At 38.6% G+C, this 23,856-nt stretch overlaps 1 pseudogene; it reads right to left on the reverse strand.

The window, feature by feature from the left end:
• The window catches only part of LOC128949764 (inositol polyphosphate 4-phosphatase type II-like), a 137,550-nt pseudogene that overhangs the window by 43,099 nt on the left and 70,595 nt on the right, over positions 1 to 23,856 (reverse strand).

The following is a 23,856-nucleotide window of genomic DNA, read 5'->3' on the forward strand; positions in this document are numbered from 1 at the left end:
TAATACATTACAAATGAAACAGTGATAACTAGGAATGGAGGAGAATTGGAACACCTTACACAAACTTGCCCAATAATCCCAGCTACTCCTGAATTTTATATGATTTAATAAAATCAGACCTGCCTGGTAGTTGCATATGGCTTTGCCTACCCCTAAGTTGAGCAAATAATAAAAACAAATAAATAAATCCCCCTCCTTCAGAATCTACATCTCAGTTTGATTGTACAGTTTGAAATGAGGGAAATCAACACTCTAGAAGAATCTATATAAAAGTTGGGAATGCAACTGACAATGCAACAGTCTATAATTGGCTCATATTTTCTGTAGGTCAGTGTAATTAAGAATCAATGATAATTAAAATCTGTTGTAATTAGGTGCAAGACAGCAGCGTGTTGTTTCAGGTAACATTCTGAGTCAGGCCAGTAAAACCTCATTAGAACTGAGGAAGTTCTTGAGGCAGAAGACAGCTGCCTGTTGCCAGTCAATTTGGCTGAGCTCCAGAAAAACACACAAATTAATAAAACTGCAGCCAAGAAGACTGCAGAGAGCTTTGAAAGCTGGGAGAAATTAGAGAAAGCAAGGAGCAGGAAAGGGGAACAAGGACAGAGCATGCACAGAGAATCGGATGAGCTCTTTGTTAACTTTGTGGTCAGACAACATGAGTTTTACCACAGTCATACATATTTAACCATGAGTAACACAGACTGAGGAAGCATTCCCTGGAAAAAAGCAGTTCTGAAGCGAGTGTCATCCTGACAAAACAGACCATGAGCCACCCCCAGGCACAAGCTCCAGGTGATTTTATACATGTCATTGGCTAACAGAGTGATGACACGCTGTGTGCCAAACGCTGGTGTACACGTTTTAGAGAGGCTGCTGGAAAAATGGAGAGCTTGCAGCGCAGAGCTACCAAGATTTAATCTCCTTAAGCTGATGAAAAAGACTGAGCAGCAACTTGATTTCCCCTCTTCCTGAGGAGAAAATAACAAGAACTAACTGTGGTGTTTATTCCAGGGAATAAAAGCAAAAGAACAACCAGAGGCTGCTGCAAAACACAGACGAGTTTAGAAATAAGGTAGACAAAAAAGTGTAATGTACTGGAAGCCAGTGTAGACAGATCAGGCAATCTAAAGTCTCAGTCAAATTACAATCCTTTATTAATTTAAGCAATATACATATGCCAATAAAAGCATCAGCAGCAAAGTAAGCTCAAAGTCTAAAGTCTAAGAGTTCTCTTAGAGTGACTCAGTAAATCATATTGTATACATTTTAGAATAAGATATTTTTCAGAATACCTTTGTAGAATCACTTCAGGAAAGGAATAATACAAATGATTGCTTTTAACACATTCATGGACTCACACACATTGAGCCTTCGGATCTCAACTTTCTTTTAAATTAAAATCACAGCGGAAAATTGTTTGAAGAAGGGGTGAAGAATTAACTGAATGAGTGACCATCTAAAAAAAGGAGATTAGAAGCAAGAACAGAAGCGACAAGGAGACTCCGGGATGACTGTCAGGTTGCTAAAATGACATGGGCAGCCTGTCAGTTTGGAACACTTAGCATCCAGAAGAACTGTCAGAGTCTCCGGATAAAGCAAAGAAACTCAGCACAAAAATAGAGCTAGTCAGCCACGGGAAACTAAAACAAGGCATGAAAACCAAACATATTAAATTAAAAAATTAAAGGATGAAACTAAAAGGACAGTACCACCGCTATGCAGTTAGAATGAGATTAAAACAAAAGTGCATGTTCCACAAAGCACTGAGTAAATATTCCATGTTCATTGCCAAGAGAGTGATGGCAGCTCAGTCTGTGACAGGATTTGCCCTTTGGTTACTGGAAAACGCCCTTCAGCCCCATGTTCCTGTAATCAACAGGCTGTGCAGGCAAATGACCTGCTTAGCACCCAGCTAGTCAGTTCTGCGTGCTCATATCCAAGTTGCAATATGTCAAACCACATGTTAAATTTTATAAACTTTGGCAGAAAAGCAAGCTTCTGGTCTTTTCAAAGTCAGGCCCACTGAAATGCTCATTAAAATATGCTGGTAACCAAAAAGGATGCTTCAGCATAGTACTCCTATCTCCTTTAGCCCTAGCAACAGATTAAAAAAGCCAATTTTGTCACTGCTATTTGTGCCACCTAAAATCCATAAATTGCTTTAAGTCACTTCAAAACTTGAATGGTATGAAGTTAAAAAACCAAACCTTAAAGAAAAAGCAGAAGAATGCATAATGTTGTGCCCTTAAAGCAAAGGGGGGCACTACAGCCACACAAATGTAAGAAACACAAATATAAATGTGACGTATAAATGTAACAGCAGATACCCACGAGGTAACGTTTCACTTAAATTAATCACTCACTACCTGATCATAAAAATATTCCATGACAGAATTGAAATAATTAGAGGTAAAAAAACATAAATGAGTTGTCTTTATATCACAAAGTGATCATTAGACAAACTCTGTTTTAATGAAAAAGGCAGGCAAATCAAACCAACCAACCAACACAGCAGCAGTAAATCCCTAAAATCAGCATGAAATAATTAACCCAGAATTTGATTTTACTGACTTAGGAAAGGAACAGTCTTTGAATTAATGTTTTTTTTTTTTTAAAAGGGAGGTTTAAAAAGACAGAAGATTGCACATATTCAACTTTGCACCATAAAAAGGTCAGTGCCTTATTTCTTTATTTTGCCACGCAGCTCTTGGAGCTCAGCTGAACTGCAGCTGAGGGCTAAGCTCTTTGAAAAAGGAGGAGGCTTTGTACTCATAATGCTGCGGCAGTTCTTGCAGGAACAATAAAAACCTGAATAAGATTTCCTGGTGTTCCTGCACTTGAAGGTAGCAGTTTGCTTTGCACAGTTTGGGTGTCCAGAAATTTGGAATTCTTGGGATTTATTATTCCACTGCAACCATCCAAGATTTTCTCCACTGTCACATGGATTAATAGCTAAACCCAAAACCATCCAATAATACCTACATGAGCATCTCAGCATGCTTAGTCAGAGTGAAAACAGAAAGAGAGGACAAAGGTAATAAAAGACAAAGCTAAGAAAATCTAATACACTTTAAGCATAGGAAGGTTCTGTGAATGCTGTGCAACTAAATATTCTTATATCTTGTTTTAGTTTGTTGATTCAGTTAAACAGTCTTTCCCTTACATATTTTTCAGCTTCTGTTTTTAGCCAAAGTACTTAGAGAAAGTACTGCTGAAGGGGATTGTCTTGTATTCCTGGGCTACATTCAGCCCAGATAAGGATCCTATCAAAAAGAAAAGGATGACACAGAAGAGAGGGGAAAAGGGGAAAAAAAAGCATAAGTAAAACTTTTGTAAATACAAGCTTCAAAGAAAAGGAAGGAAAAATGTGAGGAAGAGGAAGGAAAGAGAAAGCTTTTCACATGTGACTGCTCTAAATAAATTATGTCTGCTGCTCAAGGACACAGACCACAGAAAAATTTTTCATCTTCATGACTAAACAATATTTTATAATAAAAGCTTTTCTGAAGATTCCAATAAAACTAGAGCACGGCTTTATTTCCCACAGAACATAGCTTTATTTCCCACTTCTACCAGCCTGCATTGGAAGGGATGCAACGAAAGATGTAGTCCCCATCCCCAGGGCAATGAAAGTCCGAAATTTTGAATCTAAACTTATATAGTCCCCAACAGGTATGAGATAATACAAGAAAAATAAACCCACATGTGTCTGTAGCAATGTGAGTATGAACAGAGGTCTCCTGTAATTCCAGCTAGGAAATGTGGCAATGTTCCCCAGGTGCTCTTTGCAAACCTATGCTGAAGGTTATCAAGGGCCAGTTCACGGAGCTCATGATTCCATAATTCACTTAAAGGCAAAATCCAGGTGCAATCACACTGGCAACTCAAATTGTTTGTGATGCTAGGTGGATCCTGTGTGTATCAAATGGGGGAGTCCTCACGCAGAGGCAGCGAGGGAACGGCTGGGTGGGAGCTCTGACAGGAGGCACGAGCAGCAGACAGAAACAGCAGCCACATGCAGCAGCCAAGCACAGACATCTGTCGGGGCTGTGCCAGCACCAGAGCCAACGCTGTGTTCCACTGGCACCTCTAATGCTGCAGGACAGGCTTTCACATCACAACTCTCACGGAAAACGAAAAGGCAAAAGTGAAAAGAATTTAATGTTGTCACATATTTCTCCAAGGCAAACCAGACTAGAGTCAGAAGAACAACAAAAAAGCCCTCTCCTTAAAAATCCTTCTACTCTTCCTGATTTATCCTGCAGAGGATTCATAATCCTGCGACTGATGAAACCATAGCATGTTACCTTGGTAACTGTAACTCAAATTCAGTCTTTAGAATACACTCAAAGGTCAGACTGCATGAAAAGTTAAGGCTAAGGAAGGTATAATTCACATTGAAAGGCAGAGTACAGCAAAAAAAAGTGCTCCAGTATCTCCAATTACAAAGATTCCAAACAACAAATATAAACATGTTTGAAAAAAGAGAGTAAGATCACACAATGCCATAGTCACTGAGACTGCAAATATCAACCTACTTTAGGAAACTCTGAATATATGTTACAACAATATCTAAATTTATATGAAAATGCTATTGCATCAAAATATTGTCATAATATTTTCTATCATCTAAAATGAACAGATGTGCATTTTTTGAAAGGTCTTTCATTGCTATATGCTACAAAAAACCAGTCAGGTTCACTAAATAAGCAAAAATTTAATCTCATACTTCAAGGCTTATTTGTTATTATTTTGTTCAAAACTCTGCATTCTTTTTCTTACAAAAGCAGCCCAATTTCTCTGAGTATCAACTAAAGCAGTTTCAGACTTAAAGATCAACCTGTGCCATATATTTGCAGTATCAATGAAATACATTATGCTCAAATATGCTCAAATTATGTATAATATATAAGCAAGATGTGGCAAGCTTTTCATTTATGTCACGTTTGTGAATTTTAAGTAGTGCAAAAGTCTGTTATTTTAGAAATGTATCTATGGGCGTACACAGTGTGATTTTGTATCTAGGAAAATGCTGTGAACTCATAATCAGGCTTCAAGTTTAAAATGAAGCAGAATTAAAGCCAAATTTGTAACTGTAAACTTGGAATCTCAACCTCTGTGTAGTTGCTTCACAGTGCAGCCTTAGGGTTTCACGTTAAATTTCAGAGAGGGAGATGCAGAGAAAAACAAACATCTACACCCACACTCTCATAGAGAAGTCAAGCATGAAAAATTCTGGCCCCAAAGTTTTGAAAATCATTAGGGAACCAACTTTGGCACACACCTGGAAAGCTCTTCGGAAAGCTCCATCTTTCAAGTTAGTCCTATAAAAGAAAGCAATTTTAAAACGTCTCCATCTCTATGTGACCTTGAAAGTCCTATAAACTGTCCAAGGCATTCCTAAAACGATGTCTTACTCAAAAAGGACATGAAAACACAGCAGTTTGCCCCACAGATCTCTGCAGCTCTCATGCGAGGGAGTGTTAGAGAACTTTCAGGACAGCTCAACAAAAGCACTGCTCTCACTGAAGGACACCTGTACTTATTCAAGAGAAATAGGGATGGCTCTGAAATGAAGAAAAAAGCAAGGATTTATTCCAGCATCATAGCAGTTGGATATTTTTTGTGTCTTTGGCCCACCAGCTCCAGAAGACAACCTCTCAGCTGGATGAAGCTCATCTAAAATTTTCTAACCATCACTATTATCATTATTGCTAAGCAAGAGCTACCTTTCATTCTACTTGATGACTTGATGGCTGCCTTATTACAGTACTTTAAATGATGCAACTTTGCTTTTTCCTTTTTTGTTTTTGGCTTGTGACCTAAAAGTTGTAACCAATATTTCATTTGCCTGTGCTGGTTAAATCCATAACACGGCGTATAGCAGAGGAGATACTCAGGGGGTTGAAGAGAGTGAAGGAAATTAGGGAAAAGTCTGTAAAAGTCTGTAAAAGGCCCACCATCTAAGGATTCTCCCAAGTTCAAAACTACACCTACCTAGCTGTTGAATATTTGTACTTTCTCTGAGGAAGGCGGGAAAGGTGTAGAAAGCTGTGTTGATATTTTTCACCTGCAAGCCTTCACTAGAGAGCAGAGATTATATCACCCTCCTGTCTAACATTACATGCCTGGTAGACAGAAACTTAGAGAACCAAACAGATAAGGAATAAGCTGCTCTCTGAACAAATCACACAAAATCAAGTCCAACACATCTTGCACTGAAAACAAGGATGCCAGGACTCCAGCATAAACCTCTCACACTGGTAAAATGCAGATGTTACAGCTGCATTAAAAATCAATACTACAACCAGAATTCACAGATCTCACCAGTACTACACAAATGACATAAAACTTTAAAAGTGATTTTAATTCTTGTTGTGTAAGAAATAAATTACAAGTGAGTACTGATAACTTTAAAAGTCTTTATATAAAATGATGTAATTAAATTCCGTGGAGAACATGTAAGGGAAGACACAGGATAAAATGCACAATGAAAAAAAAGAAAATTGAAACTATACAAAACTGTACAAAATAAAGCAGTTGTGTTGGTTTGTTGTTTTGTATGGGGAGTTGATTTATTTAGCCAAAGAGTGGCACAAAGGTTGGCTCTGATGTCCTTCCATTAGGACTACTACCACCATCACTAAGGATCTGTTTCATTTATTGCAACACACTTTCAGACTAGAAAATCCCATTAGACTTATTAAGCAGATATAATCTATGCATCAAGAATGCAAACATGAATCATAGGAGAAGATCAGAAGAAGATCAGAAGATGAGAAGGAGAAGATCAGAAGGTGACAAGGACCCTTGTCACAAAATTTTCTTTACATCATCCCACTGAATTATTCCATTTGACCTTTTGACACAGGCTGACAGGTATATCCAGGTAAACATGAATTTTATCAAATCAGAAAATAAAACTCAGTATATCACCTCAGAAAAGCAGAAGCATTTGCAGGAGAATGACACTGATTCAGAATGTTCACCTTTCCTTACAAATTTTCTATGGGGTAAGACACAGTCCAATTTTTTTTTTCCTCAAAATACTACACGCAAGTAAAATCTAGAGTAAATTAAATTACATCAGCCTACAAAAAGAAAAGACTGTAGTTTCAAAAGGTTTACACTCTAGCACAAACAACTGCACATGGCAAGCAGTCTGAGCACACATTAAAGCTGTACTTTGATAAATAACCTCCCACAAATGTGTAAACCTTGCCATTAGCACTCTCATCAAAGATACTATGGAGTCTTCTCTAGATGACTTTTCTGTAGCTGTGCAAATTTTTCTTTACTCTTGTCAATGACTAAAAAAAAAAAAATTAGGGGAGGTTGCTTACCGCCTGTATGCAACACCTTGCAATCTTCTGCTGAAGGCTCATTTTCACCCTCTTTGATGTTGCTGATGTTGTCCTTTTCAAGCAGCCTGTCCACTATGGCAATAAGGCAGTTCAAACTCTTTGCCACGTTGGCCCAGACCCTGTCCTGAAAAGACCAGAATTATCACTGCATGTTACTGCAGAAAAAAAACCAAAAAGGGACAATAGTAAGTTATTCATGATGTTAGCATACGACTGCTCCTCTCATCCTTCAGCCTATTACCAACCTGAGCCTTTTTCATGGAGATTCTCTTGCAGCGTAAATGAACCCAAACTTTTATGGTTTTAGACACTGTGCACAAGCGCTTCAAACTCGACATAATGCGGACAAAGTTTCAGGTCTAATAGCAAGGAACTGAGCAGCTTGTCTATTTAAATGATACCTTAAGAGTACAGACACACTCAAAGCTTGACAAATGAAACCTTGTGTGGGCCAGTTTTGTCACAGTGTTTAATAACCTCTTTTTGATAATTTAACATATCCTGTATTTTATCACATCAGTTACTCTGCTGAAGAAAATGTTAATTCAAGGACTAAAATGAGAAACTTGCTGTCATGGCATATTTATTAGCTAACACAATTTCAGTTTTGTTCCTCACCTCTCACACAAACTGCAACCATCACACTTAACTGAGTTTACAATAGGAGAATTAGGGAAGTAATAGAGAGGTACAAAAAGTTCTGTACAAGCAGAGAGGAAAAGAAATCATGTGGAGCATAAGAAAGAGCTGTTATGGATAATCAAAGCTTTTGCACCCACTTTTGCAGCACTGAATAAGAAGGAAGAAACCAAGCCATACAAGTAATGAGGCTGTTCACAAGACAAGCAATCAGACTAAAACCAAACCATAACAAACCCACAGAAACCACCCTTCCCTCTCCAAGTATATGTTTCAATGCTGAGTCATTCTGAAAGTATTGCAGAGCAACCAGAGTTTGCTTGAGGGTTAAAAATGGGAATTTAACATCACTGCTTTGTTTTGTATTTTACAGAGCCAGAAGCATTATGTATTTGTCAGGTCTTCAGGCAGAAAAATGAAGTTGCAAAAATACCAAGAGAGAAGGTTAAAGAAAACTGAGAACTCAGAGAAATAGCATAGTTCCGTTTAAATGGCAACCCTTGGATTTTGAGTGGAGGCAAATCTAGAGCCACTGCTAAGGCAAACATTTAAATCTAACGTCGCTTTTCAACTATATGCCTCGCTTCAGCCTGACTAGAGGGATCTTATCTTATGCCCTGCTCCCTCCTCCTGAGGACACAAAAGACTGAGGGCAGGTATAGATTCCTTCAAAAGTTTCCTCCTCTATGCACTTCAAGCAATCCTGAAAAAACATTTACAATATGTGTGAAACTACTGATTTTTACCGCCCACAAGCATAATTCTGGGGAGAAGGATTCTATGAAGAATCCTCCAGAGTATAAGGGAGCTTCAGAGCTTTCAGTCACTGAAGTTGCTGAGGAATATGCAAGTGAGGTTGCTCAGAGAAGTTGGAGCAATCTAATTTCCCTTTTCTTTTGTGTGATGGGGGAACTTAATTCCTGCACAAAAAAAGCATTAAGCTCTTAAAGAGCATCTGGAGTTATTGCACAAGCAACACAAATATGAGCCCTTGTTTCACATCGGAAAGAGCACTTTTTTCAAACCAACTATTAACCCAGCATTGAGATGATTTCTATACAATATTCCCACAAACGTTCCCTGAGGGTTTAGAAGCGAAATTCATAAACATCTGTTGACAGAAAGCTCACTCTTATTATCATGTATCTGGCTTTTTTATATACAAGCAACTGAGAGGGAGCAAGGGCCTGTTTCACAGCCCCTTTTCTCCACACAGGAGGCTCCTGGGATTGTGGGCAGATAGAAAATGTAGAGGCATCTATTTATCATTCATTGAGATGTTATTCTGTCTGCACCAAAGGCAGTCACGTTTATCTAAGAAGGCTGTTGAAATTCTGCAGTTTGGCAGGAACAATTTTCAAGTAAAACTGCAGTTTCCCATCACTGAAAATCAAGTGGCTTCTATGATTCTCCATGAGAAGAAATTAATCCGTTTCTTTGTTGGAGAATTTTGCTCAGACATGGCTTGAAGGAAAAAAGGTCATGAAAATATACAGCTGATTGAAAAGTAAAAGGCAGCTGTAAACAGCAAAGTTCTCAGGCTTGTTTTTAATAACAAGTAAATACCTTGTCCTTGGGTAGTGATGGGAAAGCAGTGACAAACATGGAGGCCTTGAGAACAGTTAATAACAGGATGAGAAACACAAGTTTTGGTCTCAATAACAAACCACAGGTATTGAAAACAAGAGGAGGGGTTGCTGTGTAATCTGTAGCCAATGATGAGCTCGGGTTTTGCAATATGTATGAACTTAATTAACACGGTTATAAAAATGTGCATGTTAGATCAATAAATTGGAGTTCGATGCTGATCAATTAAGATGGGCCGTCTCCCTTCACTTCGTCACTTCTTATTGTCATCTTTTACTACTTCCAGAATATTTTCCTGTAGCCTAGCACTGACCTTTCATCTTCTTAAGCAGATGAAAAGATGGAAAGGCAGGCCTTGGCATCAGTGAAAGCTGGGCACCTCTCCTAGGACAATTAAAAATGAGCCTGTAAAATAATTCTCTTTCATTCATCCAACTGAAAAAATTGTAATTAAGTTCCATCTGATCAGAAAGTATCATTAAAAACTAAGACACCTTCCTCATTTCAGAGAGCAGGAATGGACACTCCTTTCTGTCACTGCACCTGACTGGATGTCTTCCTTCTAAACACTGCCAGCCAGTGGAGTCCCAGAGGCTGTTTCTGTTTTTAAAGGATTCTCAGCCTTTCCGAATTCACCACAGAGCTCCTCAGTCACTTCTTGTCCCTCCATACACACCACTTCAGCTGTGTGCTTTGCTTGTGCCATGTATGGCACAGCATCTGCACGTCCAAGCACTCTGAAGATGCTGTGTCGCCTTCATTTCAGTGGATATTCAGATAATTCCTTAAGGCCTTTTTGAGCTCTGCTCAGAGATTAACACCCTCGTGGGCTGCTTCAAGGGTCAGCTTAAAGAGTTGTTTAAGGATGTAGATTTCAGGCAAAACTAAAGTTCCAACTGCAAAATGTAACACTAGTACTTATAATAGTACTTATAACACTTAGTACTGATAATAGTGAGGAAAAAACCTACAACAGCAAAGGAGGATAGAGCATTGTGCATACAAAGCAACATATATTAAAGTTTTTCCCTTTATAGTTGTGTTTCACAGTGGATTAAGTGTTTTTTCAAATTTTACATGCCTTTATTCTTTCTCTTTCCATCGTGCTAATCACAATTTGATTATTAAAACTCATATCACCTCTACTGACAGAAATAACTGAAAAGTTTAACCATTCAAATCCAGAAAAAATCACAAAATTTCTCCAAAATTTATACTGTCTCAAGTTTGACAATGACTCTGACTCAGCTCAATTCAGAAAACAGTGAAAGATACATTTAATTTGAATCAAGATTACTAATTCAGCAGAAAAAAATGAATGCTGTTTAAAATGACCTACTTATGCAGTTTAATAGGTGAGGACCAAGCACCTGGCGGCTTTTAGTTATGAATTACAGCAAAGCTATCTTCTCTTCAGAGATGCTGAACTGCAGTACTAAATTAAAATGCAGCTTTCACAAATGCCACTTTTTCCAGTGCAAAATTTATCTCTTTTACAAAAACTATTGTGTTATTTATATCTCTAAATGTTTCAACAGCTAAAAACAAACATTTTGGCTTTAGTTCAAGCAAAGAGCACCATTCCAGCCCCTCAGGTTGTTGAGAAAACAAGAAAAAGTGAATTAAAGGCTCTAAAACTGGAGGACAAATGAAATAATGAGTTATTCATTGTTTAAATCTCACGAATACTTAATGCATGGGGCTGGAAATAATTGCCTTTCTTCTAGAAGAAATATATTCTTCTTCCTTTATTTTTGGTGTGGAAAAAATTACAGGTTAGGTGGAATACCATAGCTCACACAAGTTATTAATTATTTACAATAGAGATAAATATGCTGACATCCTTTACGTCTATGAGAATACAGTGATGAACTCAAAGCATGAGCCTGGACTGAATAAAAATAGCTTGAGTACGTATGAAATAAAGTAACAGACCTATTAAAGAAGACATCCACCAAAATAATTGATTTATAACATTTCAGCCATATAAATAATACATATCTTTGAAAGATATGCTAAGAATGTTAAAATCCAAACACTGTATTTAATTCTTTTACAGAACCTCAGACAGTTTCTAAGAACAGAGTCTAGGGGCAATGGGCTGAGGGTTAATTCAGTGTATTTAAAATGATTACAGCCTGAGGGCTGGAGAGGGGTGTTGCAGGGGGTGGGGAAGAAAAAAAACATTTCCCTGTGAACAGCATATACTGTTCCAGTCCTTAAATCTGCCCAACTAGCAAAACCAACCCAAGTAAGAACAAAGACTATTCTTGTGTCTGGGCAAGAATACACTCAACACCTTCACTGTTCTATGCACAACTAGGCAGTCTCAGAGCAGCACACTGTACTTAGGCAAAGCCTTGCAATTTAGCTTCAAAATCTGCATATCTGCGATGCATCTGAGAAGCACAATTTTACAGTTTTGCACCCCTTTGCCCCCTGCAATGGCATGTGACAAGGACACTGAGGGCTTGAGGTGGCTTATGCTAATTTGTAGGGTTTCACTGGCCAAGGGTTTCTGTCCACTTACCCACTCCTCCTCATCATACTCAGAATGATGGGGTATGGAGTCCTGCCTTTTGACGTGAGCAGGATGGTCCTGGTGCTGTGCATCAGCCCCTTCCTCTGCACTGCTCCTGGGCACAGCTGGTTTCTTGAGCACACAGCCAGGCCGGGCCGTGTACAGCGCTAGAAGGGCACTTCTCACCAGCTGGTCCTTGAACGTGTGCACAAATAACTCCGTCTAGGGAAAAAACCAAACCAATGGAAAGGTTAGAGCAAAGAATGTGGTATGGCAGCAAAGCTGTGTAACACTGAATTATCCTTAGGCAGAGCGGCTATTTGTTTCAGGCCTGCCTGGGAGGCAGAAAACAAAGTAGGCCAACAAATAATGAGGAAAATTTCAAGAGTTTTAGAGATCACATTCTACAATCCCAGTGTTCTAAGCATTAACACAGGAGCACATTATCTGTCAGAGATCACAATCTTTTCACATTTTATTTGAATTCCAAATTTCACCTCAGAGGCAAGCCTCAACAAGAACCACTTCCAAGAGTAACCAACCACAGCACAATGATTTCTGAATAAGTGTAAGATAAAACACAATTAACCAGTTCAATAATCTCTCTAAATAAAACCCACCACTCTACAATGCTGAAATAGCAGTATCTGCAAAAGCAGTATTTCCACAGATAAATTTTACTACTGGTAGGTGTCAACCCAGATATCATGGTAGGTGACACCTGATTTCAAGCTTGATTTTTTTGTATATTTTAAAGAAAGGAAACTCTGAAGTTGTCTTCTCAGGTCTTCTGAAGATGCTATTCAATCTCTGCATCATTTTTCTATGTTGACTGTTACAGCTGGCATTTTACCGTATTTTTAAAATCCTTCAACCTCCCTGCATTATTCATCTCCCTTCCACCTCAACAAGGAAAGTATGCCTTTGTGCAGACAATCTTAATTAAACAGGGATGTGGGAAGGTATGTAGATAAGAGTCAGAGGATCCAGCCTCAACCAGCAGGAAATGCCAAAAATGAGGGCTGCCCAGCCAAGCTCTCTTCAGCCCTTATGTGCTGCTTATGCAAAAACTGGAGGGAAAAGTAGCCAAAAAAACCCCAAAACAAACAAGTGCCAAGTGCCAGCACCTCCCTGGAACTCCTGAGAAGATTCCTGGAAGTCTTTTCTCCCAGTTTCTGCATTTCTTATCCTATCCCTTTCTTCATGCTACCTGTTCCTCTTTTGCACCCACTCCTACTCAACTTCTTTTTCTTGCCTTCCTGTCTCAAGACCCTCTCAAAAGTTTACAGATATTTAAGACAGAAAGGCTCTAAAAAATTAATGGTTTTCTTAAGGCTCCAGCTGCTAGGTGAGGTACTTAAATGAGAAGTTTCTGCCTTTCCCATTTTCATTATGTTTACCAAAAAAATGCTTTCTGAATTGTTTCACATGGACGGGCTGAAAATTTTACTCCAAATAAATCTCTACAGTTCTAAAAATAAGAACTGCAGGCACATCTAAGAAAAATTATTGATTTTTTAAAACCAAAATCAGACCTGACTTGGGATTCTTTAGACTTGGCAACGCTACTCATCTCCCTGGCGATATTACCAGACCCATTCCTTCTCCTCATTACCAACTTGGTGCCTGAGGGAAAGGCCATTTTTTAACAGTTTTCTCAGGACTGTCTCCTCGTTGTCCTGAATTGCTCTGCAGGACAATTGCAGTTTTCTACATTTCCAACCCAGATGGTGCATGCCTGGAGAATGACTTAGTCTCTGGGGAATAGTGCTATCACACCCCACCATTCTTTGCCTTACCATGGCACAATGAGATTTGAGGGGTTGTGTGGTAACAGCAAAGCTCCTCTTCAACACTTCTACAGTTCCATAGCAAGAGAGTTGAAACTCCATTACTTGTCTACCCTTAAAAACAGCAATATCATGGTTTTGCTGAGGTTTAATATCTACCTTCCCCACAATGTCTGTTCGAGAAAATTTCACGTTTCTGGTTCAGAATAACGCTCAAAAAAACTTTACATTTCAAAAAATTAGGAGAATTGGATAGCTTGATGTAAATAATGCCCACTAGGACTGCAAAGTTTAAGTAATATAATTGAATAGAAATATTTTATAGGGAAATTTAGTTTTTAAAAGAAAATCAGTACAGAAGTGCGACTCCATTTTTCATGCAGCAACTCAAATAATTCTGTAATTAAATTCCATTCAGAGATCCCATTGGTTTTACAGCAGTCTATGTTTTAACTTCACTTTCTAACAGCTCAGTACAGCTAAATTTGCAGAACATCACTATTTATGAAACTGCACTGAAATCACAAAACCAGTCTATACAAAGAAATAAAAACTCTGCAAATTCTTTCAGATACTCTACTAAAGAGTATTTCTGCAAACAAAGATAGGCATAGCTGGAAAATTAATTTATCAAGCCTGCTGCAAGCTGCAAATGCTGATACACTTGTCGATAGCTAAAGGCTTCCTTAATCAACTAACAAAAAGGGATGATAAAAGGTTAGTCTCAGGAAAACACTACAGGAAACTGTAAATTATATATGCAGATGCTTAACAGGAGAAAATAAGCTCCTTTTAAGAAGCAGCAGTGGAATTATTTGATTTAATTTTCCACTTTCAATCCATGCAGCCAGTCCTTCCATTTCCAACATGAACACTTTAATGTAATTCACATTATTGATAATTCAGATTTACTCACTGCTACCTAATAATTATAGAAAGAATTCTTATATATACCAAGTGATATGTTTTTTAATAAACTTGCAGAATTTAATCACCAGGCAAATAATTTTTATGGCTTCAAACAGATGTTTACTTTCTAAATATCTATCCAGTTAAAACATCAGAGCATTTATTTTTTACATACAAAAAGTGCAGGAAAGATGGAATAGCAAAGCACTACATATGCCTCAGGAGCACAAGCAGATATCATGTCATTATACTCAGCAGAGCATGTGCTACTCTGTGTTAAATGCAAGCAGGAACACTCTGGTAGTCTTGGTTCTCCAGTACTGTACCAGACTATACAGACAGAATATTTCAAGACAGCAATATAAGGCTTTGAATTAACCATGAGGGATCTAATTTCAGTATTGTGTGGGTTCACTGAGTTTAGGGCTTTGAAATTGTATTTCTCTTTCCTGAAGCTGTTTCTTGGTCTCTCTTCCCCATCTCTCCTCCCCTCTTTACAAGCAGCTGTCCCAGCACACTTGCTTCCTCAGCAATCCACCCTATTTCTCTATTGTCCACCTTTTCCTAGGAGTGCATTTGGTAATAGACAGGGAAGCAGGTATTGAACCACTCCTGCTGCAGTTGTTCAGACAACTGGATTTGTCTCTTCCAAGCAAAAGGTGGAGGCTAGACAGACATCCAAGGAGTACATGGGGTGAGACTCCTTCTTCTGGGAACCTGAGCTCATGCACTAACAGCAATTTAATCCTGGTCCTGAAAAGCTGATATGAACACACTCAACTAAGCCACCAGCTATAAATGTAAAATACCTAAGGCTTTAGCAAACTGAATGAATTGTCTTTTTTGTCCCCTTTTTATAGCCAGAGTCTCTAGCGAGCCATGGTTCAAGCAGTACTTTAGTACCATGGCTCCTGCCTCTGAAATCATCCCCTCCTCCTGTCCAGAGGCCAATGGCAGAGAAAATGCACATTGCTCAGCAACCACCCCTTGGATCTTCAGAACAAACCCTTCTTTGCCTGATTGGCTTTGCCTGTGCATACAGATTTCTTTGAACTAACCTCTAACAGAGCAGCTTCACTCTTCTATGCACAGCTAAAAATGCCCTCCTGCATCCAGAGGTACACCATAATCACTACAGTCCCCCTCCTTAAATTCCTCTGTTTCATTTCCAGGCTGAATTCTGCCTTCTTCCATCACCCCTGACGCTCAGAGCGACTCCACATTCTCAGAGCGAGTGTGGATTCACACATCTGCCGCTGAGAGCGATGTTCCTCTCCCTAGTGCTCTTCTGGAATGCTTTCCCAGCAAGTGGCCAAGCTCAATATCAATATTTGAAACCCTCCTATGGCACGAGGAGCTGCTGGGGTAATGGTGCTCAACAGACCAACAGGGCTGTCACTTCCCAATAGCTGAAGATGCATGGAAATGGTTACTGATCGTGTTATTGAGCCATACTGGGATCATACTGCTGAAGGGATGGCCCGTGGAGAAATGGGAAACTCTTCACAAGCTCTCAGGTCACAGAGTTCATATTGTTATTCATATAAGGGCTCATATTTTTATAGGGTAACATATGCTGGGAAGCACTACAGGCTTCAGCTAATCTCCATTATCAGTCTGTGAGACCAGCGGCGAACATTATCTTCTCTAATTTAGAACTAAAGGAACTAAAATGAGGAAGAGGTTACAGCTACAGACAGATATAATAGGAAAAAGAGAAATAAACTTTGAGATCTCCTAGAGCAAATTTCCCAGCTTCTCCTTCCAGGCTGCATCACCATTTCTGATCATGCTGTTATTCTAAACCTTATACACCAACCTGGCTTGAACTACCTCCCATAACCAGCAGCTTGAAATATCATAGAAAGAGAATGAAAAAAAAAGACTTCTCATACTACAAAATTATTTATAATTGTTGATATTTTCATAAACTCCACTATGTAGCCACTAGAGGATGAAGAAGCTACATGAAATTAAATTAATTACACTTTTTAATAAAGCAATCTTTATAGATTTCATTAATTTTCTATACGGAAGGCCTACAGAAATGCTAAATAACATTATTTTTCTAATAACAACATTTTGATGCTTATTTTAGCTGAGTTTATTTAACATTTCCTGATGCTGTGAAAGTCAAATGATGCAGAAACCCCCCCCCCCTTCCTCCCCAGCAGTTAGAGAGACTTGGTTACTCCATTTTCCATTGCAGTGAGGATTTGAATCTTACTTTTTCTGAAAGCATCTTTAAAGAGTTCTTCAAGCTGTCTGGAGAACGCTGGCTTGCAGAACTGAGCAGCAGGTCTGCATGGCTTGATATGAGAGGCTGCAGATGACTGATGTTGCTGAGAACTTCTTTTGCCTTGGCTGTGTTTTCAGGTGAATAGTAAATACACTGGTATCCAGTGCTGTGATAACAGAGAGTCACATCATGTCAAATTCATTTCTGCCATTAACAGCAATGCTTATGGTGCTAAAAATCTTACCACTGCTTTTGCAAAAAAAAAAAAAGCCAGATGCCTGAACTTCACAGACACCACTGATCCTGCATTTAAGGGTAAAAACAAACCTTTCCTTGAACAGTAAAAGCATAAACGGCATGAAACAGCCCACCACCACATGCTCCAAGTAATACAGTGCAAAATTCCTTTGAGTGGGTGATCTGAACATAAACCCCCATGTTTTTATGTGTTTCTTTTAAACACTGTAATTCTAGAGACAGAAAATATTTGACAAAGTCAGGTAATAATATCAAAGAGCATAAGGCTCCTTATTCTTCCAACTGAGCTCCCCAAAAGAGAATTGACTGCCTCACCGAGTCTTTCCAAGTGGGCCATTAAGGTTGAATTGATCAGTGGCCCACACTGTGTTTTGATTGGCCTCAATGATGTCCAGGAAGAGACGATAAACAGAGTTATCTCCAATAAAGAACAGGCATCTGATTTGCAAGAAGAGACCCAGCAATGGGTGCGGAAGTGAATTACTTCAAAACCACACAAATGCACACTGCAAACTTCCTACTGTCCACTGTTCAAACTACTGCAATTATTTTGCAGGACTTCTCCTATCCCTCTTTCTTCTTTTCCTCCCTACAAATTATGCAATATCCTCTTACACCACTGTTCTCAAACACCACTTCAGACAGCATGCACACACCCACTGGCTCTTGCCTGCAGCCCACAGCTCCTCACCTGAACCTCTGGTACGTAACCCTTCCTTTTATAAAGCCCTGGTTTAGTCTTTCAGAGAAACTAACCAAAATCTTCTGCAGCTTCAGATTAAAACAGGAAAAAAAGAACCCAAGCCCCTCCTGGCACATCACCAATGCCAGAGGAATGTACATGCTACTCCCAGCTGGTACTGTTTGTATCTCCCTTCTCTCCTTTTTGTCTGAAGTATTTCAGTCCCTTCAGCCATTTCACCACTTTCTTTCTTTCTTAATTTGGCATACCAAGACCAAATACTGACACTTGTTCAATCCTCTGAACTTTATGCATTCGCTTTCATTTCAGTCTTTGTCCAGATCTCTTCCCTACCCCCAGTTCCCCTTTGTGCCTTTTATTGAGTGAATTCTAGTTCCTTCTCTTTAGTTTTCTACAAATTAGAAACTAAATCTTGATCAGTCCCTTCCAATTCAGCATTTTCTATGATTCTGGCAAATAAGGATAGCTTCAAGCAGTTTTAAAATGAAGGCTCTTGCTTACATATTTTGCTGAGGTATACTCTCAATACCCAATTCTAATTTTCTATTCCCCAATATCCATTCTATTTTTCTGTCTTTCACCAATGTCTTCATTCCTAGATACAATTCTTTGTAGAAGCAATCAGGATTAATGGCATATAGCTGCCATTACTACCAGCCACATCTAAATTACGACGCATCTCCAACTTACATGAGCTACTCATGTCTACTAGACCCATGTCTAGTAGAAGTCATAATTCTGAGTATTTCAGCAAAGTGAATAATATAAACTGTCCCTCCTAATGAATTAGGAAAAACAAGCAAACCTCTGTCCCTCTGAGTAATCAAGAAACTGCCACAGTTCTGCCTTTGAGGTGGAGAGCCTGTTAGTGAGATGACTTCCAGAGTCAGATCTGGCACTACATCCACTGGAACCCTCAAGCAGCAGGCTCAGTGGATAGGGCAGGGACAAAGAGCAACAGTCTATGTTAATTGCAGTGAAGACATAGTCTTAAAAGTCTTGACACTTCTCTAATTCCCCATCAGGCTTTTCCCTCCCTTTATCAAAAAGTCCTTTTTGCAGGCTGAATCTGGCTAATGTTGTTATCAAGTTAACTCCTTTCTGGGATTTCCCTCAGTCTTTAAATCCTAGATAGTTTTCACTGATCTCCCACAGCTCTAGGCTTCACTGAATATTGCAGCAGAAAAGCTACAGACACCACTTGTAAGAAAGAGGGCAGTGACACCAAAGGTGTGGGCAGTTCTCATTGCAATTAAGTAAATCATAGCTTTTAAGTAAAGGAATTAGTGAAGAGAGAATGACTCTTCAGAATGAAGTGCACTACCAGACTGGTAATTATTTGGACAATTTAAACATTTTCAGAACCCTAGAAAGCACGACACAACTTCAAATATTTAGTTCCTCTCATAATTTGAGAGCAACTTTCTCAATCCCCCTAGAAGAATGTGTAATTATTTTTCAGAAACAACACGTTTGAAGTTTCTAACTGTTGTGTTCACACTGCTGCATGTATGACTAGCTGAGGTTTTCTCTGGCCTTAGCCTTCACAAACAGATATTCCCACTCACAAGTAAGCGACATTCCCTCCTCTGCAGCTACTTTTAAAGCTTAGTGCTGCATGCAGCTCTGGTATGTAAGCACTGTTAGGCAGAATAGAAACTTTTCACAGGTGTCCTAAGGCACAAACTGCATGAAACTTCTGCATTAGGGTAAAGGCCGCATGGGTAGGTCCAGTGCAGAATAGCAGCAGCATAATGAAAACATACCTCTCATATGTAAATTATGACTCAGGTACCTTTTGAAAACTGTATTATAATGCTTTCTGGGAAAAGTTTGAAAGCTTTCACTAAGCATATAAAACCACACTTGACCATTTCCATATATTGGCGCCATCATTAACCATAACCACATGACTGTCAGCGGTCATTTCAGTCCTAAACTTGCTTTATGGACATTCTTCAGATCACATACCAGAAACTTTTCACTTAAAAGAAAAGCCTTTCTTGCTCTCATTTCAGGTCCTATTTTTTTTTTATAATGTGCCTTTTATAAAAATTGGATATGACATTCCTGATGGTAATAAATGAGAGAAGAATTGCAAAGCCACTGCATTTTTGTAAATATTATTATACAGGACTTTCCCTTTGTGTCTGCACAAAGATTGATATTCTGTGTAATAGAAAAGACGCCAGAACTATCTTCACATACACATTTTCCACATTCTTCTGCTTGATAAACTTTCACAAAACATATGTCTCAGTCTTGTTTTTGTTTTGCAACTGCAAATGCTACCAGATAACTGTTTCTCTTTGTCTGCAAATTCCACAAGTCTAAGACTGCGCAAGAAATATATTGCAATATGCTGACACTGTTGAATATTTTGATAAACTGCTCTAATAATCAGACTGAAGGTCAAAAACACGCAAGGCAATTCTGTCACATCTAGACAGCTGCTAGGATTGGCTGAGAACTAGTCTCTTCCCACGTCCTGCATTAGGTCTTCAGCTCAGTTAGCCTAGAGAAAACGGCTGCTGAATCTGCATTTTTCCTGTTCGTTCTGTATTCTGACTGATATCGCAAGGTGTCACTTCTTCCTTCAACAAAATCTTCAGAAAATCTAGCCCCATCATAAAACAGGAAATTCAAATTGCAGAAGGTGCCCCGGGGGACACAAGGTGTCCTCAAAACACCTTTATCCAGCAAAATAAACAGGTGCATGCAAAGTAGCACTGTTGTCGCCAGAGTGAAATAAATTTGTCCATTATAAGATTGAGAATGTAGTAAGAAATGGTTCATTTTCTGAAAGGTGAGCACTGTGAGAACTGTAATGCTACTTTATATCATATAACTTTAAAGGATTATGTCTATTATATTATTTATATCTAGCGGCTTCAGTTATAAATTTTTATGATAAAAACCCACAAATCACTATTGCAACTGCATTAATCAGATAGTAAAGGAGAAAATACTTTAAGAAGTGTCTTCAGGCATTTTCTTCAACAGAAAACATGTACTTTCTAGGCCCTCATATGATGGGGATGAGGCTGCCCATACCAGTTTGCTGACAGCAGAATATTAACACCGAGTTTCTCGATGCGTCTTATGTGATCAACATGATGTACGTGTTTCATTGGCAGGTTTCAGCATCAGAGGTGGTCAGGGAAATGAAAGCTTTTTGAAGATTTAACAGGGTTTTTATACTGTGTAGGGCAAGCAAGACCCCCTCAATAATACAGCTTTCAAAGCAACTAGATCTGCTGGGTTTTGTTTGATGTTAATATTAATGCCAGCTCCTATTCAACCTAGAAGTCAACAGAAGAATTGAATAATTTCCCTTTTATTCTCTATGATATTTTATCCATGAAACTTTTTTGAGCATTGACTATAATGGAATTAATTTGCTGTGGACTGTCATGGTAATTTAAATCAGAGCACTCCCTCCCTGCTTTCCCTTTGGAATGCTGTAACACTGCAGTTGGCACCATCAGCTGGAGCACTGAGCAGTCACAACTACTGAAAAAATCTGAACAGCCACAGCAACAAACACAAATACATCCAATTCTTAGGAAAAGATGTGACTAACACTTTGGCGCATGTTCAACAGTGAACAAAGCATTTGAGCTCCACAATAAACTGAAACCTTTATTTTTGATTAGTCTTATTTTGGCTTTCTGAAGAATAAGAGTAGTTTGTTTTTTCACAGCGTACTAAAAATACTTCTACCTTAGCATACACCCAGGCCTGTCAGAAATAAAGCTGCTACCTTAAGTTACAATTTCTGTATTTAAAAATTGTCTACAGATACATTCCTCTTAGCACAAGAATTGCCAAAGAGATCGCTCATTCTGAACAGCAGGTTTTCAAGTACTGATATACCTCCAGCTTCCTAAAATACAAGGAAAAAAAATCATAATTTTGAACCATTAAGGTTGCAGAGGACCTCCAAGATCATCGAGTCCAACCTTTGACAGAACAACCCCCATATCAACTAAACCGCAGCACCGAGTGCCGAGTCCTGCCTTTTCTTGAGCACTTCCAGGGATGATGACTCCACCACAAGTCCCAATGCACAAAAACCCTTTACATGAAGAAATCCTCCCAACCTGAACACCCTGCAGCACAGCTTGAGGTAATTTCCTGTGTTTACTCAAAATTGGTCTTAACACAAGAAGTAGAGCGTGTTTCAATTTTCATCAAAGCAGGGGAAAAAAGGGGAATATTTTATGAATGCAGTGTTCAATCCTACCAGATTTTAATCTTCCATTCATTCAGCAGGATAAACTGTTTTGTTATTCAGTGAGCTTATAGCATTTTAATGCAACCTTAATGGTATTTTCCCAGCTGCTGGAAAGAATACTTACTTTCGTCTTTCAGCCTCAAATTTACTCAGCAGTTTCCGGAGACCACCATTCTTAAATCCTTGCTTCTGGGGCTCCCACAGTGATAACATCATACAGAGCATCTGGAATGGGAACAGAGGAACACAGACATCTGAATGCTTCTATCCCTAAATCATGGAAACACTATGACATCTATTCCACAAAAAGTAAGGACAAGTCTATATAATTTCCAGGGAATAATTGATAATCCATGTCCCAAGAAGGCCCAAGAGCTAATCAATCTTTCTATACAGCCACTGCACACTTTAAAAAGTTCATTTGATTTATGGCTATATGTAAATTATGTGCCACTGAGTAGAAGAATATTCCAGCTCTGCAGTTTACAAAGCTGACAAGTAAATTGGCCCATTGCGTATTCCACTCTATTGCCCCTTTCATTATTTAACTTGTAGTCATGTTCAAGCATTTTAGAGTCAAAAGAGACCATTTTGATGGAATAGTCTGACTGAATAATAGAGACTACTGAATCACAGCTAATAATTCCTGCATCAAGCTTGTCTCTTGGTTGAGTGAAGGCATCTCTTTGTTTAGGCATCTAATCTTGATTAAAAGATTTCAAATAACAACAAACTCACTGCATTCCCAGAGAAGTCAATTAGGCTAGTAAAAATCCCTATTCCTTTTCTAGCTTCAATTTGTTCGGATGTAATGCTACTGTACTTTCAGATATAATGGTGTTTAATGCTGAATTGGTGAGCCCTGCTCTAGGATATACACTTCTTATATATGTTTATAAACACAAACTCAGTTGAGAAGCTACCAGAATAGGAAATAAATCATACTAATGAAATGCTTGCTGAGAAAACAATCTGTTGTCTCTTTCTGTATATACCTGGTGCCTTATGACATAGGGGATGAATTCTTTTTGTGGATATATGCTTACAGAACTGGAGGTGAAACATCATTTTTCAAAGAGCTCGTGATTGATTCTCAGGGTGGAGATGAAGATTTAATTACATCCCACACCACATAACTATTTTTTTCTAAGTTTAAAAATTTACATTTACAGTAAGTACCTGTTTTGTACCTGAACTTACTGGAGGTACAAAAGTGCAGTTCCGAATGCCTCATCTTTAAAATGCATTTCTAAAGGAAACGTTACAGGATGTTTTTTGAGAACTGTTTTATTCCTCAAAGAAGTTTCCCATGTAAATTAAAATCTAGACCTCTCCTAAAATAGAACTTGCATTGTGATGATAAATATGCCCAGAAGCATGAGCACTGTACAAATGATTCACAGTTAATGAACTATGCCTTACTTCCTGAGCTGAATCTCAGAACACATTTGCTCAAATTGATTTGAGCTCTAATGAGTTGGTGACTCTTCAATATCCACTTAAAAGGAGAAGTGACATAATTTCATTTGCCTAAGGTGAGCCTCAAGGTTCTTAAATAGCCCATTCTTTTAGGTCTTTATACAGATTATCACTAATACATATTCTT

Source organism: Melozone crissalis, unplaced genomic scaffold (assembly GCF_028551555.1).
Source record: "Melozone crissalis strain CALT ecotype California unplaced genomic scaffold, PUWL_Pcris_2 ptg000286l_1, whole genome shotgun sequence".
Taxonomy (NCBI): Eukaryota; Metazoa; Chordata; class Aves; order Passeriformes; family Passerellidae; genus Melozone; species Melozone crissalis.